This window comes from Tasmannia lanceolata, unplaced genomic scaffold, assembly GCF_043159265.1.
Source record: "Tasmannia lanceolata isolate RefF3 unplaced genomic scaffold, GAP_Taslan_0.1 ptg000018l, whole genome shotgun sequence".
NCBI classification, from domain to species: Eukaryota; Viridiplantae; Streptophyta; class Magnoliopsida; order Canellales; family Winteraceae; genus Tasmannia; species Tasmannia lanceolata.
In genome coordinates, this window is record NW_027518695.1 from 14,271,453 (window position 1) to 14,282,552 (window position 11,100).

Sequence of the window (11,100 nt, forward strand, 5' to 3'; positions counted from 1 at the left end):
CTAATTCTGTTCTTTTTTATTTCTTTTTTTCCAGTCATGCGGAATTGCAAGGGAACGCACGCGAAATCCAAATGTATCTTGCTAGATGCGGAAACCCACGCGAAATCCAAATATATCTTGCTAGATACGGAATCCCACGCCAAATCCAAATATATCTTGCCAGATACGAAAACCCACGCGAAAATCCAAACATATATCTTGGTGGATACGAGGATGCTTTTCTTGGCATTTGGACCATTATATATATGGAGGAAAGAGCACCCTTTCAAATATCAGCTAAACATGGGTTCTTACAACACCCATCACAGCTCCTCCTCTAACAAACTTCAAAGGCTTGCCAATGAAGAATTAAAGCTGGAGAGGGAGATTATTCGGAGAATTGATGGAGGGAGGATCGAGACCCTGAATTCTAATTCTAGGGAGGGCATTACTATCGGAGATCACGGTATATGCGTTGGGTTCCATGAAGAAAGAAATTATCTGGCGTGGCAGTGGCACGGCCACATAATCCTCTCTGATCAAGAAAATGGGTATACACGGGAACATATTTATGGACATTACTATGAGAGAGTGGAACTCGAATTTAGCTGTTCTGACGATGATAAGAAGGATGAGGAGGAGGAACAGAAACGGAGACGAGGTGGGGATTTGGGATTTCGTCCAGTGGGTCGGATTCTTCATGGAATCGGAATTTGGGTTCATCGAAATAAGGTATATTTTTTTGTATCTATTTGTAATGGGGTTAAAATCACCCTTGTTGGGGTTTCCATGATTTTCAGTTTTGGGATTAATATATTTGTCCCCATATAAAGCTTTTTTAATATAAAATAATTGTGGGTTATTTTCAGTTTTCTTGGAATTTTGTAGTAATATGCATGCTCGTTTGTTTGATGGGATTTGCTAGCGTCCATTGCCTAGCATCCATCGCAGATGGTCTGATGCATGTCGGCTGAGCCACCTCATGAATGAAGACAGAAGCTGCTGTAAAGTGAGCCTATGTGGCTGGTCCGACATGCAACAGACCATCTGCGATGGACGCTATGCGATGGACGCTAGCAAATCCCTTGTTTGATATTATGATTCGTAGGCATGTAACAATGAGAAGTGGAATGTGTTTACTATACAATGGTTACAATATAGAACTTCTAAAACTGGCAGAGGACTTTCTAGTAATGTGAATGTGAGTATGGCCTAACCATATATGTTAATTATCCACTTTCTAGTAATGTGAATGTGAGTATGGCCCTCGATTGCATGGCTCTCTATATGTATGTGTGTGGTTTTTGACATTTTAGTCTGTGACTAACTTGAATTTTCTCTAATCAGGGAAACAACTCTGATCACCATTGATATCTTGGTGGAGACGTGTTATATTATTGGAAATCCTGAGATTTTTAGGGGACTTCACACAGCCTTCAATGCAAACTCGGTGTTTCCCCACGTGATCCTCAACAATTCTACAATCAACAGCCACAGCTGGGAGGGACACCCTTTCATTCCGTTCCAATTCTGGCTCCACCTCTCCGGACTTTCCCTTCTATAAGTGGAGGGGTGAACGTATCTGCTCTTTGCTCTCAAGTCAGGTTTATGTAACGAGAGTACGCAATTCTCAAAGCCGCATTCATAAGTAAGCAGGAAGAATTCGATGAACGTGTTCATGCTTCTACTTTTGCCTTTGAAAAGAAGAGAAATTATATCATGCCCGATCGGGCATGCTCTGGTAAAAGAGTACCGCCCTTGATATTTGATCCAACAGCTGCCCCTTAAAAAGATGAAAAAAGGGGCTACCTAGGTGTGGGACTAGGTAGGACCCAACCTGATATGGAACAGGCTTAAAGGACTTAATCTAATGCATTCCATCGACTCTAGGGCTTTATGCCATTTTCTTTGTATTGAATAAGTGATCAATTGTTGATGTGGGTGTTCTCTTGGTGCATTTGACATTATTTGTTTGATTGAAAATGGAATTGGGTCTTCTCATGGGAGTGCAAGGTGCTGTAAAGATAGATGTAGGACTAACATTGGGAAGAATATGTTATCTCGACAACCATGACTCCCTAACATTTCATCCGTATGGAATCTTTCAAAAGGGTTCTTAATTTCGAACAAGTATAGATTGCTATTTTTGGATATCGATATTCAATTATTTAACATTCAACAACAAATTCAAGTAAGAAACAAAATCTATCTTAATGCACCTAAATGTCGAATCTTGTATAAGATTCATATCTAAAATCATTTATACTTCATATTTGATAAAAACCATACTAAGAGTTAAACAACAATTATGATGTCTTATTCTTGCTTTGCGAGGGATCATGATTTGCAAAACATGTCTGAAATGGCAAACCACGTGTGGGTATACATTAACAAGGTTTACAATTTACTTTGATTTGAAAAACATGAACATTGATCCAAGCAAGATTGTATGTCTATCTCAGTTGGAAGGTGCTTTCTGTTTCAACCAAAAGATTGTGTGTTCGATCCCAACCCTCACCTAGCCAAATTAATAATAATCCAAGATCATTGGGCAATGAGGTTCTAATCTGGGACAAAAGCAAAAAGGCGAGTCATTATTGTTCGTCCTATTAGTGTTAGAGATGTGAAGCCAAGGAGACGATACTCAATTCACTATGAGGCTTCCTTTCTGTTATATATTATTAACTATATTTCGTGGGTTAGTTACAAAACTATAGGCCATAGACAAGGAGTCCTTTTGTCACTCCTTTCTTCTAACTTTGTTGGCATAGTTATTAGCTGCATTATTTACTCGATGAAGGGCCATATTCTTACTGAATGCATCAAAATTTTTAGATCACTTGAATTGATATCCCACCTTTCAGATGACCCTCTTGATTTTTGGTAATCATAACTTGACTCAAAAGAGGTGGAATCATTGACCCATTAGAAAGGGGTTAAAGGGGTTAAACTTGCTTTTAGTTATTAGCTTTTCTTTAACATGGGATGGCTATAGTATAGACACAACTATTTGCACTGGTTCCTACTACATGAGGACGCAAGACTACACTTGTATTGTTCTTACCACTGAAAACTAAAAGACCTGAATGATAGTTAAGAAGGTGAAGTTCCGTTATACATTTTGGTAATGCACATTTTATTGTTTCCTTGTAGGCCTTTTTAAAAGCTATAGATGATGTTGTTTTTTAGATTCTATATTCAGAAATGCAAGTTTTAGTTGACAAATTGGTTTGTTCGACATCTATAGGCCTGCATAGAGGTTAACAATTGTGGCACTCAGACCATGTCATTTGATGATTATGAAGGGACCAATCCAGAAATAGAGGACAATGATTTTATTACTAACAAGAGAGAGTTGTAACCACAAGGAGTGGATCCAAAAAAGGGTTGGGGTTTTCGAGGTCTGCATAAGGTATTATCACTAGTTTTAAACTTGGAAAATACATGTTCTATATCCCATGCTCTGGCTACTCAGATATTCTTTAGGCAATTAATGCTTTTGATTTGCATGTTAGGCTATTATTTGTGGCAAAATTGGGCAAGCGTCTGTGCAGAAAATCTTGAGGAATGGGTTCACTGTGACCATCTTTACCAAAGAATTGTAGGTGCAGAGCACTTTCCAAAACCAGCTCAGTGGCACCAAATTGCCGTTCATAATGAACACCTCAGGGCGTATTCTGTTCAACAACTTGTAAAGAAGTATGTGTTGATTGCTTTACAAAACTGAATTTTACACACTACCATTTGGGTGAGTGTTCATCTACGAATATGTATAATGGTGGTTATTAGGTTCTGTTTCTTGCTGATTATGTTGTTGGTAGCTGATATCCTCTTACGGTGCCTCTGTCCAGTTCGTCAGTTTTTGTTGAGGGGGACATCTAAACTATAATCTACAAAGACAGCATAAGTGGCCATGCTAAAGACATTCCTGGGAGGGTGATCTATTTATAATATTAAACATAGTACATTTGGGGTTTTAATAATTAATATTGAAAATGCTGCAATTAATTATGGTATTAGAGCAAATTAAATGTCAGATAGGAGTTTTGTATAGCCACTAAAGAGACCGAACAATGACTTCCATCAGTAGAACGGCATCATGCCCATAGGTTAAAGGAAATGGGGTAGTTCACGTGCTCGATTTTTTAGAAGCCTTGTAAGCCTGTAAGACTTCTGATAACGTTTCATGCCAAGCCCTTTGATTGTCATCAATCATTTTCTCCAAAATCAATTTCAAGGACTTGTTTGTAGATTTGGCCCGACCATTAGCTTGGACGTAATATGGAGTTGAGTTGACAATCTCAAATCCATATTCCTTAGCAAAAGTGACCACCAACTCACTGGTGAACACAATTCCTTAGTCGGTTGTGATGGTCTGTGGTAAGCCGAATCTATGGATGATGTGTTCCTTTAAGAATTTTATAATATCGGTCTGTGTAACCGATTTCATAGTAACAATTTCTGATGTGTTCGTTTAAGAATTTTATAATATCGGTCTGTGTAACTGATTTAATAGGAACAACTTCTACCCATTTAGTAAAATAAACCACAGCTACTATTATAAAACAATGTTGTTTAGACGATGGTGGGTAAAATTTGCAAGTTAAATCCATTTCCAATCCTCAAAATGGCCACGGCTTAACAATTGGGTGCATTATTGTAGCCGCAACATGTTGTACTGGCCCATATTTCTGGCATATTGGATTCAGTCTTGTGTAATTGTGGGCCAGTAGTAACCATGTATGTAAGCCCAACGGTACACCCCTTGACAATTTTATATCTTGTTTTGATGACTCCAAACACAAGTGATTAAGTGGTATTAATTTTGTTTGTTGCTTAAGTGTTTAGACTTTAGCAAAGTACCAAAGTCAAGGAATCATGGATCAAGTCCAAGGCAATCATGACGATCAAGTGAGCTGAAGGAAAGAAGAGGATATCGATGACGAAGATCAGGACTTGAAGATTGGATATCAACTTTAAAGATTCATGTCAAAGTCTTGTGATAGATTGTATAAATCTAATTCACTAAATAATCTCATGGGTACCTAAAAGGGTTCCAAATAATATAATAAAACAAGGAACTCAAAGCCCAAGTGCCAAAGTGAGCTTAAATGTGAAAAGCATCAAATTGGCACTTGGATGGTGGTTGGCTACAGTCCATTATCTTATAGATAATAGCTCTAGACATATTTCAAATATTTTGCAATTTTTTTTAAAAGATAATATGCTCTCTTAAGTTGCCAGCACAAGAACGCCGGAATCTTATAAGATGAGAGGGAGATATAAATTTTATAAGAAGACTGCATAAATGTGGAAAAATTTAGAATCTGTCTAGTGGTCGGCGGGCGAGGCGACCGGAACGGCCATCTGAGGATTGGCGGCTAGCCTCCAGCCACAAACTGTGTTTTTAAATAGGCCTAGTGCGGGATATCCAACCTTCCTTACAGCATCGTAGAAGGACTGCAAATTCTGAGGCGGATATTCTGGCTAAAGAGGGGGTTCATTTATCGGGTATTCGATTTGTTTATCTGCCCGAATCTGGCATACCACCCATTTAGGGGGTATTGTCCCATGATTTCTCTTTCTTTTTATTTTCGGGAACATCTTGTCCCCGCTCTCTGTACTTCGTTTTACTTCTATTAAAAGTTACCTTTCAAAAAGAAGAAGAAGAGGCCTAGCAGCTGGTTGAAACTAGCTGTTTATTGGGGGAGCCATGCAATAACTAGTTTTGTGCAGTTTGCCTATAAAAAGGTGTTCTAACCCCTTGGGATAGTATATAACACCAAAAAACATGATTGGGTGATATTAAACAGTGATTAACACCATTGTGCCTGAAAGTGGTGAACCTTGTAGGGATTAGACCTTAGGCTTCAGTTTGTATATTCTTTGAGAGTGGAAAGTTGTAGTGAGTGAACTTGTTGTATCTGCCATGTTAGAGGCTTTGTATTTTTTATTTTCATTACATTGTATTTGGAGACGCGGATCGTATTTGGAGACGCAGAGCCATCTCCGAAGGCGAGTGTTGGGAGACGAAGAGCCATCTCCGTCGGCAAGTGGTGAGGCAAGGAGCCACCTCGTTGTAATCGGTTTGATCTTCATCTTTAAGAAGATCCGCTTAGTGAAGCTACCAAGGTTTTTGGTGGAGTGGATGTAGGTCCGGAGATTTGGACTATACCACTATAAAATTCTATGTGCACTCTATTCTCTTGCTTCTTACTTTTGTATCTTGATTTTTATCTTCCTTGCATTAACTGTCAAAATTCTTCTTTGGATACAATTTTCAATTAATCTTTTTGAAAGAGCAAAAATTTACAAAACCCAATTCACCCCCTCATGGGTTGCCACCTGGGCCTCACGGTATTTTTCAAGTCTTCAGATTAACCAATGCATTTTAATGCCGGGTTGATGCACAACATAAATCCTCTCATGAACTTCAGCCATTACCACCATGGCTTCCTCTATTCCTAAGAATTTTAGGAGTAGATCATCCATGTTTTTCTTGTAAAAATCGTAACCAAGTATAACGTAGTTTAATGCTTTTCTTTTTCGTTTTCAAATGGGTCGGGATGTGGGGATTTTGTAAGTACTAGATTATTGGATATCTCCAGTCACTTTTCTTTACATCCAATGCCATGACTTCGATTTGAAAGTCTCGGTCATAGACCAAGGGTAATGGATGTTTCTGTACGGTGATGGGGCTCTTGCATTAAGAATCCTCAGTCGTGAGGCAACTTGAGCCAATTCATCTGCCTCACTATTTTGGAACCCAGGGATGGATCTAACCGTTACGCCCGTGAATTGTTTTATGAGGTTATTGGGTATCGTATGATACTGGACTAAGGCATCACTTGAGCATTTGTACTCGCCCCCAAGTTGTTTGATAACTAATTGGGAATCTCCAACAATCTCAGCATTGGTAATTCATATTTCTAGTAATATTCCAGGCCAACTACCAATACCTCGTACTCGGCCTGATTATCGGAACGGTCAAAGTCCACCTGAATTTGGAACAAGAGTTTTTTCTTACTATAGCAGCCTCTTCGGTGTGGGACCCATCAAACATTAGGACCCAAGGTTTTAGATGATGATTCCGATATTGAGGCATCTTACGTCATCTATACAAGGGTGATTGGCTAAGAAGTCGGCCAAACCCTGACCCTTGACCGCGCTTCGAGGCACATATTGAATACTTAAAACAATCCGCTTTAAAATCGCAAATCCATTTGGAGAGTTTCATTTAATACCAGGGCTTCGTCAATTTCATTTTGCGTTACTGAAAGTTGTCCTTTGGTGGTGTCTCGGCCTTGTCCCCAGTTTCATTCCGATCTAGCTCTTTGGCTGTATTAACAACTGGAGTGTATGTTGAAAATGGCATTTTTTTAGGGAAAAATATTATCTATTTCGATAGCTATTATAAAAATTTATTGATTATTATATAAAGACCACTGCCTGCCCCTCCTGGAGCAAATTCCTAGTTTTGTCCTTGATGTGAGTCCAAAACCGAATATTGGACTCAAAGTTACATTTTACTTTTGAGACCGATAATCGGTTTGGGACTCACAATAAGTTTTCAAAGTCTAAAACAAACTGGTCCTAAACCTTAGGCTGTGTTTGGATTACCAAAATCCGGAATTGGAGTCTACATCCTATTTTAATTCCTATTCTGGTTCACTATAAGCTCAATTAAAAAAATATATTCAAAAAAATCTAATAAAAATTTCATTCCAGAATTAAAATACTACATCTTGGGGGCGGGAAACACATTTCCCCTTTAATTATATTAAGATGTCATTTCTACCCCTAATTATGTTCAAATTTTCGAACTAATTAGGCCTTGTTTGGATTTGTAGGAATTTTCTGTAAAAGTTAGGAAAGGAAAAATATTCCTAAAATTTCTTACATTTTAATGTATGAAAAATATAACATGAACCAACCCTATTCAATTTTTAATTCAGATGGACCTTCGATTTTTGATAATATTTTCTAAATTAACCATAACAACATTATTTCTCTCTAAATCATGGAAAGAAATTTCCCACTAGAAATCTTTTTTCTTGCAATCCAAACAGGGCCTAACGGTTTAGACCTGGCAAACGGGTAACCTGCGCGGGTACGGGTACGGGTACCGGCGGATATGGGTAAGAAATACCGGTGCGGGTACGGGTAGTCTTGCATGAACCCGGAACCCACCCGGGTGGGTACGGGTATACCCACGGGTAACCCGGCAAATTTAAAGAAGAAATTATATATATATTTTCCAAAAGAAATTATATGATGAACGGGTGTATGAATACATAAAGGTGGTACGATGGATGTACAAGCCTTGATATTTAATCCAACAACAGCTTCTTAACAAGTCAGCTGCTGTTGGATCAAATATCAAGGATGGGATGATGAGTACATGCCCATTCATCATACAAATTTTCATTTACTTTAACAAGTGTTTGTCTTGGTACAACCAAAGATACCAGCCACATACTTGTTTTGTTGGCTCACCCACATAGTCTATTTTTTATTGTTTAGTGTTTAGGCCTTAAGAATAAAAAGTTGAAAACCGAATGGCGGGTAACCCGCGGGCACCAATGCCCGACCCAGACCCACCCGTGGGTCACAGGTACGGGTTGGGTGCGGGTATTTTTTCTCACGGGTAATGAAATTGGTACCCATACCCCTGCGGGCCGGGTGTACCCGCGGGTACGGGTCTCATTTTGCCAGGTCAATAACGGTTACCCGAAATTAGAATCGGAATTGGATCCCAATTCTAGTGCCTCATTCTTGCAATGGAATCACGAGCGAAGGATATATCTTGGAGGTGTAGACACCCCATTTTGACCGAACCCTTTCATGTCTTGTTTTAAATAATTGTCCTAATAAATTAGTGTTCTAAGGTCCCAAATTATGCCCTAGGTTAGCTTAGGGTCCCACCAAGGTCCCTGTAAAATTTCATCGCGATCCGAGCCCGTTTGCCTAGCAAACAAGCTAAGACAGTGTCGTGGGGCAAGTTCAGAAGAGTGGCGATTTAGCCAGAAAAGGGGTTGTGCTGGAATCTCAAAAACCAGTTCAAATTAGCCATGGCGGGCTGTCCGGGGAGATATAGGGGTATGCAGATTAGTGTACAACTTAATTGAGGGGTGTATTATCCTGAACCAGGGCAATTTCGTAATTTGCGAAGATGCTTTTCTTCTTCTCTAAGTCACCATTAAGCCCTAAGCTAGGTTAGTGAGTGATTAGGACTAGGATTAGTTAGAGGGAATCTTAGTTGGTTATGTTTCTTTTGATCTCAGCCATTGAATGAAAAGGTGATTTTAACGGTTGAGATCATTTTTTTCAAAGAAGATATTTTTGCAAATTTTTCCCCCTGTTTTCTGCTTGGGCCGCCTCTTATAAAATGGTAGTTGTCCTAAATTTGCCAAGGGGGGTGTCCGGGAAGGTTTGGGGGTAGCAAATATATCATTTCTGTTTTTCTTCTTGGGCACCCCCCCTGCTGGTTGAAGGGTATGAAAAATACATTAGAGGGGCTGTCTCGGAGGAAAAGGGGGGTTTGAATATATCATTTCCCTTGTATTTAAAAAAGGCAAAACCCATTCTCGAAAAGAAAAAAAAGAAAATTTCGCAGAGAAGAGCCTCGGCTTTTTTTTATTTTTTTCCTTCCTCCCATCTTCTCCGGCAACTCCCTCTTCTCCGGCCGGCTACATCCCCACCACCGGTCAGCAACCACCACCCTTTTCTTCTTCTTCTTCTTCTTCTTCTTCTTCTTCTTCTTCTTTTCTTCCAACCACCACCCCATCTTCTCCGGTGGGTTTGCCGGAATCCGGCAAGGTCCTCACAGCAACCACCATCCCCTACCACAGAAACCATTTCATTTCCCTCAAACCCATTCCCATTTTCTCCTTAAATCCAAACCGCAAACCCTCTTCAAATCCACCGGACTCCAGCCGATACCCATCATCTCCGACCATTTTCTTCCCATCAAACCCATCTCATTTTCTACCCAGAAACTCCCAAACCCATCTCCGGTCGCCACCATCTCATCCTCTAACCCTTGAACCCTACCCACATCTAACCCAAATGCCATCATCTTCTCCCTAGCCATCATCCTAAACCCTCTCTGCCGCAGCCGTTTATCTGAGGAATCTCCGGTCCGATTGCCATTACCACCTCCATTTCCCACCTTTTTGCAACCTTGATCAAGTCATTTTCATCACCATCGAAGCCCTTTCTAATTCCTCCCATTTGCAACCACCAACAGAGCAGAGGAGAAAATCGATTGAGAGAGAGATTCATTTTCGTAAAGAAAAAAAATTGCAGAGAAAGAGAAGAAGAAGGAGTTGCCATCTCCGGCAATTTCTCTGGCGAATCCCATCCCACCACCATCCTAACCCTCCGACCTCCGATCGTCTCCCCCGGTAAGTCTTGCCGGAAATCTGAGAGAGGTGAGAAAAAGAACAGAAATTCGTGAGTAGAGAGATATCTCTGAGAGATCTAAGAGAGAGAGAGAGAAAATGGGCGATTCACAAACCCTTGTATTTTGATTTTCCGATCGAAATCTTGTTCTCCGGTCAAGATTCCGGTTAAGATCAGACAAATCTCTTGCCGGTAGCAGTATTACTCTTATCTGCTTCCTCTTTCTCTTCTTCACCTAGCATGTTATCCCCCTTTCTGAAACCCTAACCATTTTTACCTTCTTCTCCGGCGATTATTGCCGGAATTCGAAGCTCCGGCCTGTCAAATTTAGTTTGCTGTTTTGTTTTCCCTTTGCTATTGTTGTCTGCTTCTACTTTGTTTATCCGATCATCTTCTACGACCGAATTCCGGCAAGCTTCCGAAGCTAAACCTTTAGCTGAATTTCAAATCTCGAATCAGAGCTTAAAAATCTCAACATAAGGAGAAGCAAGGAAAGGATGAAGAAGGAGAAGTGAATTCATTTTCCGCAAAATCTGCCAAAGAAGAAAAGAAAGATCAATCCAGAGAAGAAGATTTTCTTGAAGCAGCCAAAGAAGGAAGAAGAGGTAAATCAAAGCAAAATTCATAGATATTATCAGAAAGGTATGATCTCATTACCTTCATATTTTTTTTTAGTTGTCTTTACCATGAGCTTAGCGATTAAAAGTTATTTTGTAA

General features: G+C 39.8%; 1 long non-coding RNA gene across 1 annotated transcript; it reads left to right on the plus strand.

The window, feature by feature from the left end:
* The first annotated feature begins 289 nt into the window (after positions 1-289).
* On the plus strand, positions 290-1,936 carry LOC143849329 (uncharacterized). Its single transcript, XR_013235645.1, has 2 exons — positions 290-711; positions 1,327-1,936. It is a non-coding gene; the product is annotated as an uncharacterized LOC143849329 (long non-coding RNA).
* Positions 1,937-11,100: the final 9,164 nt, after the last annotated feature.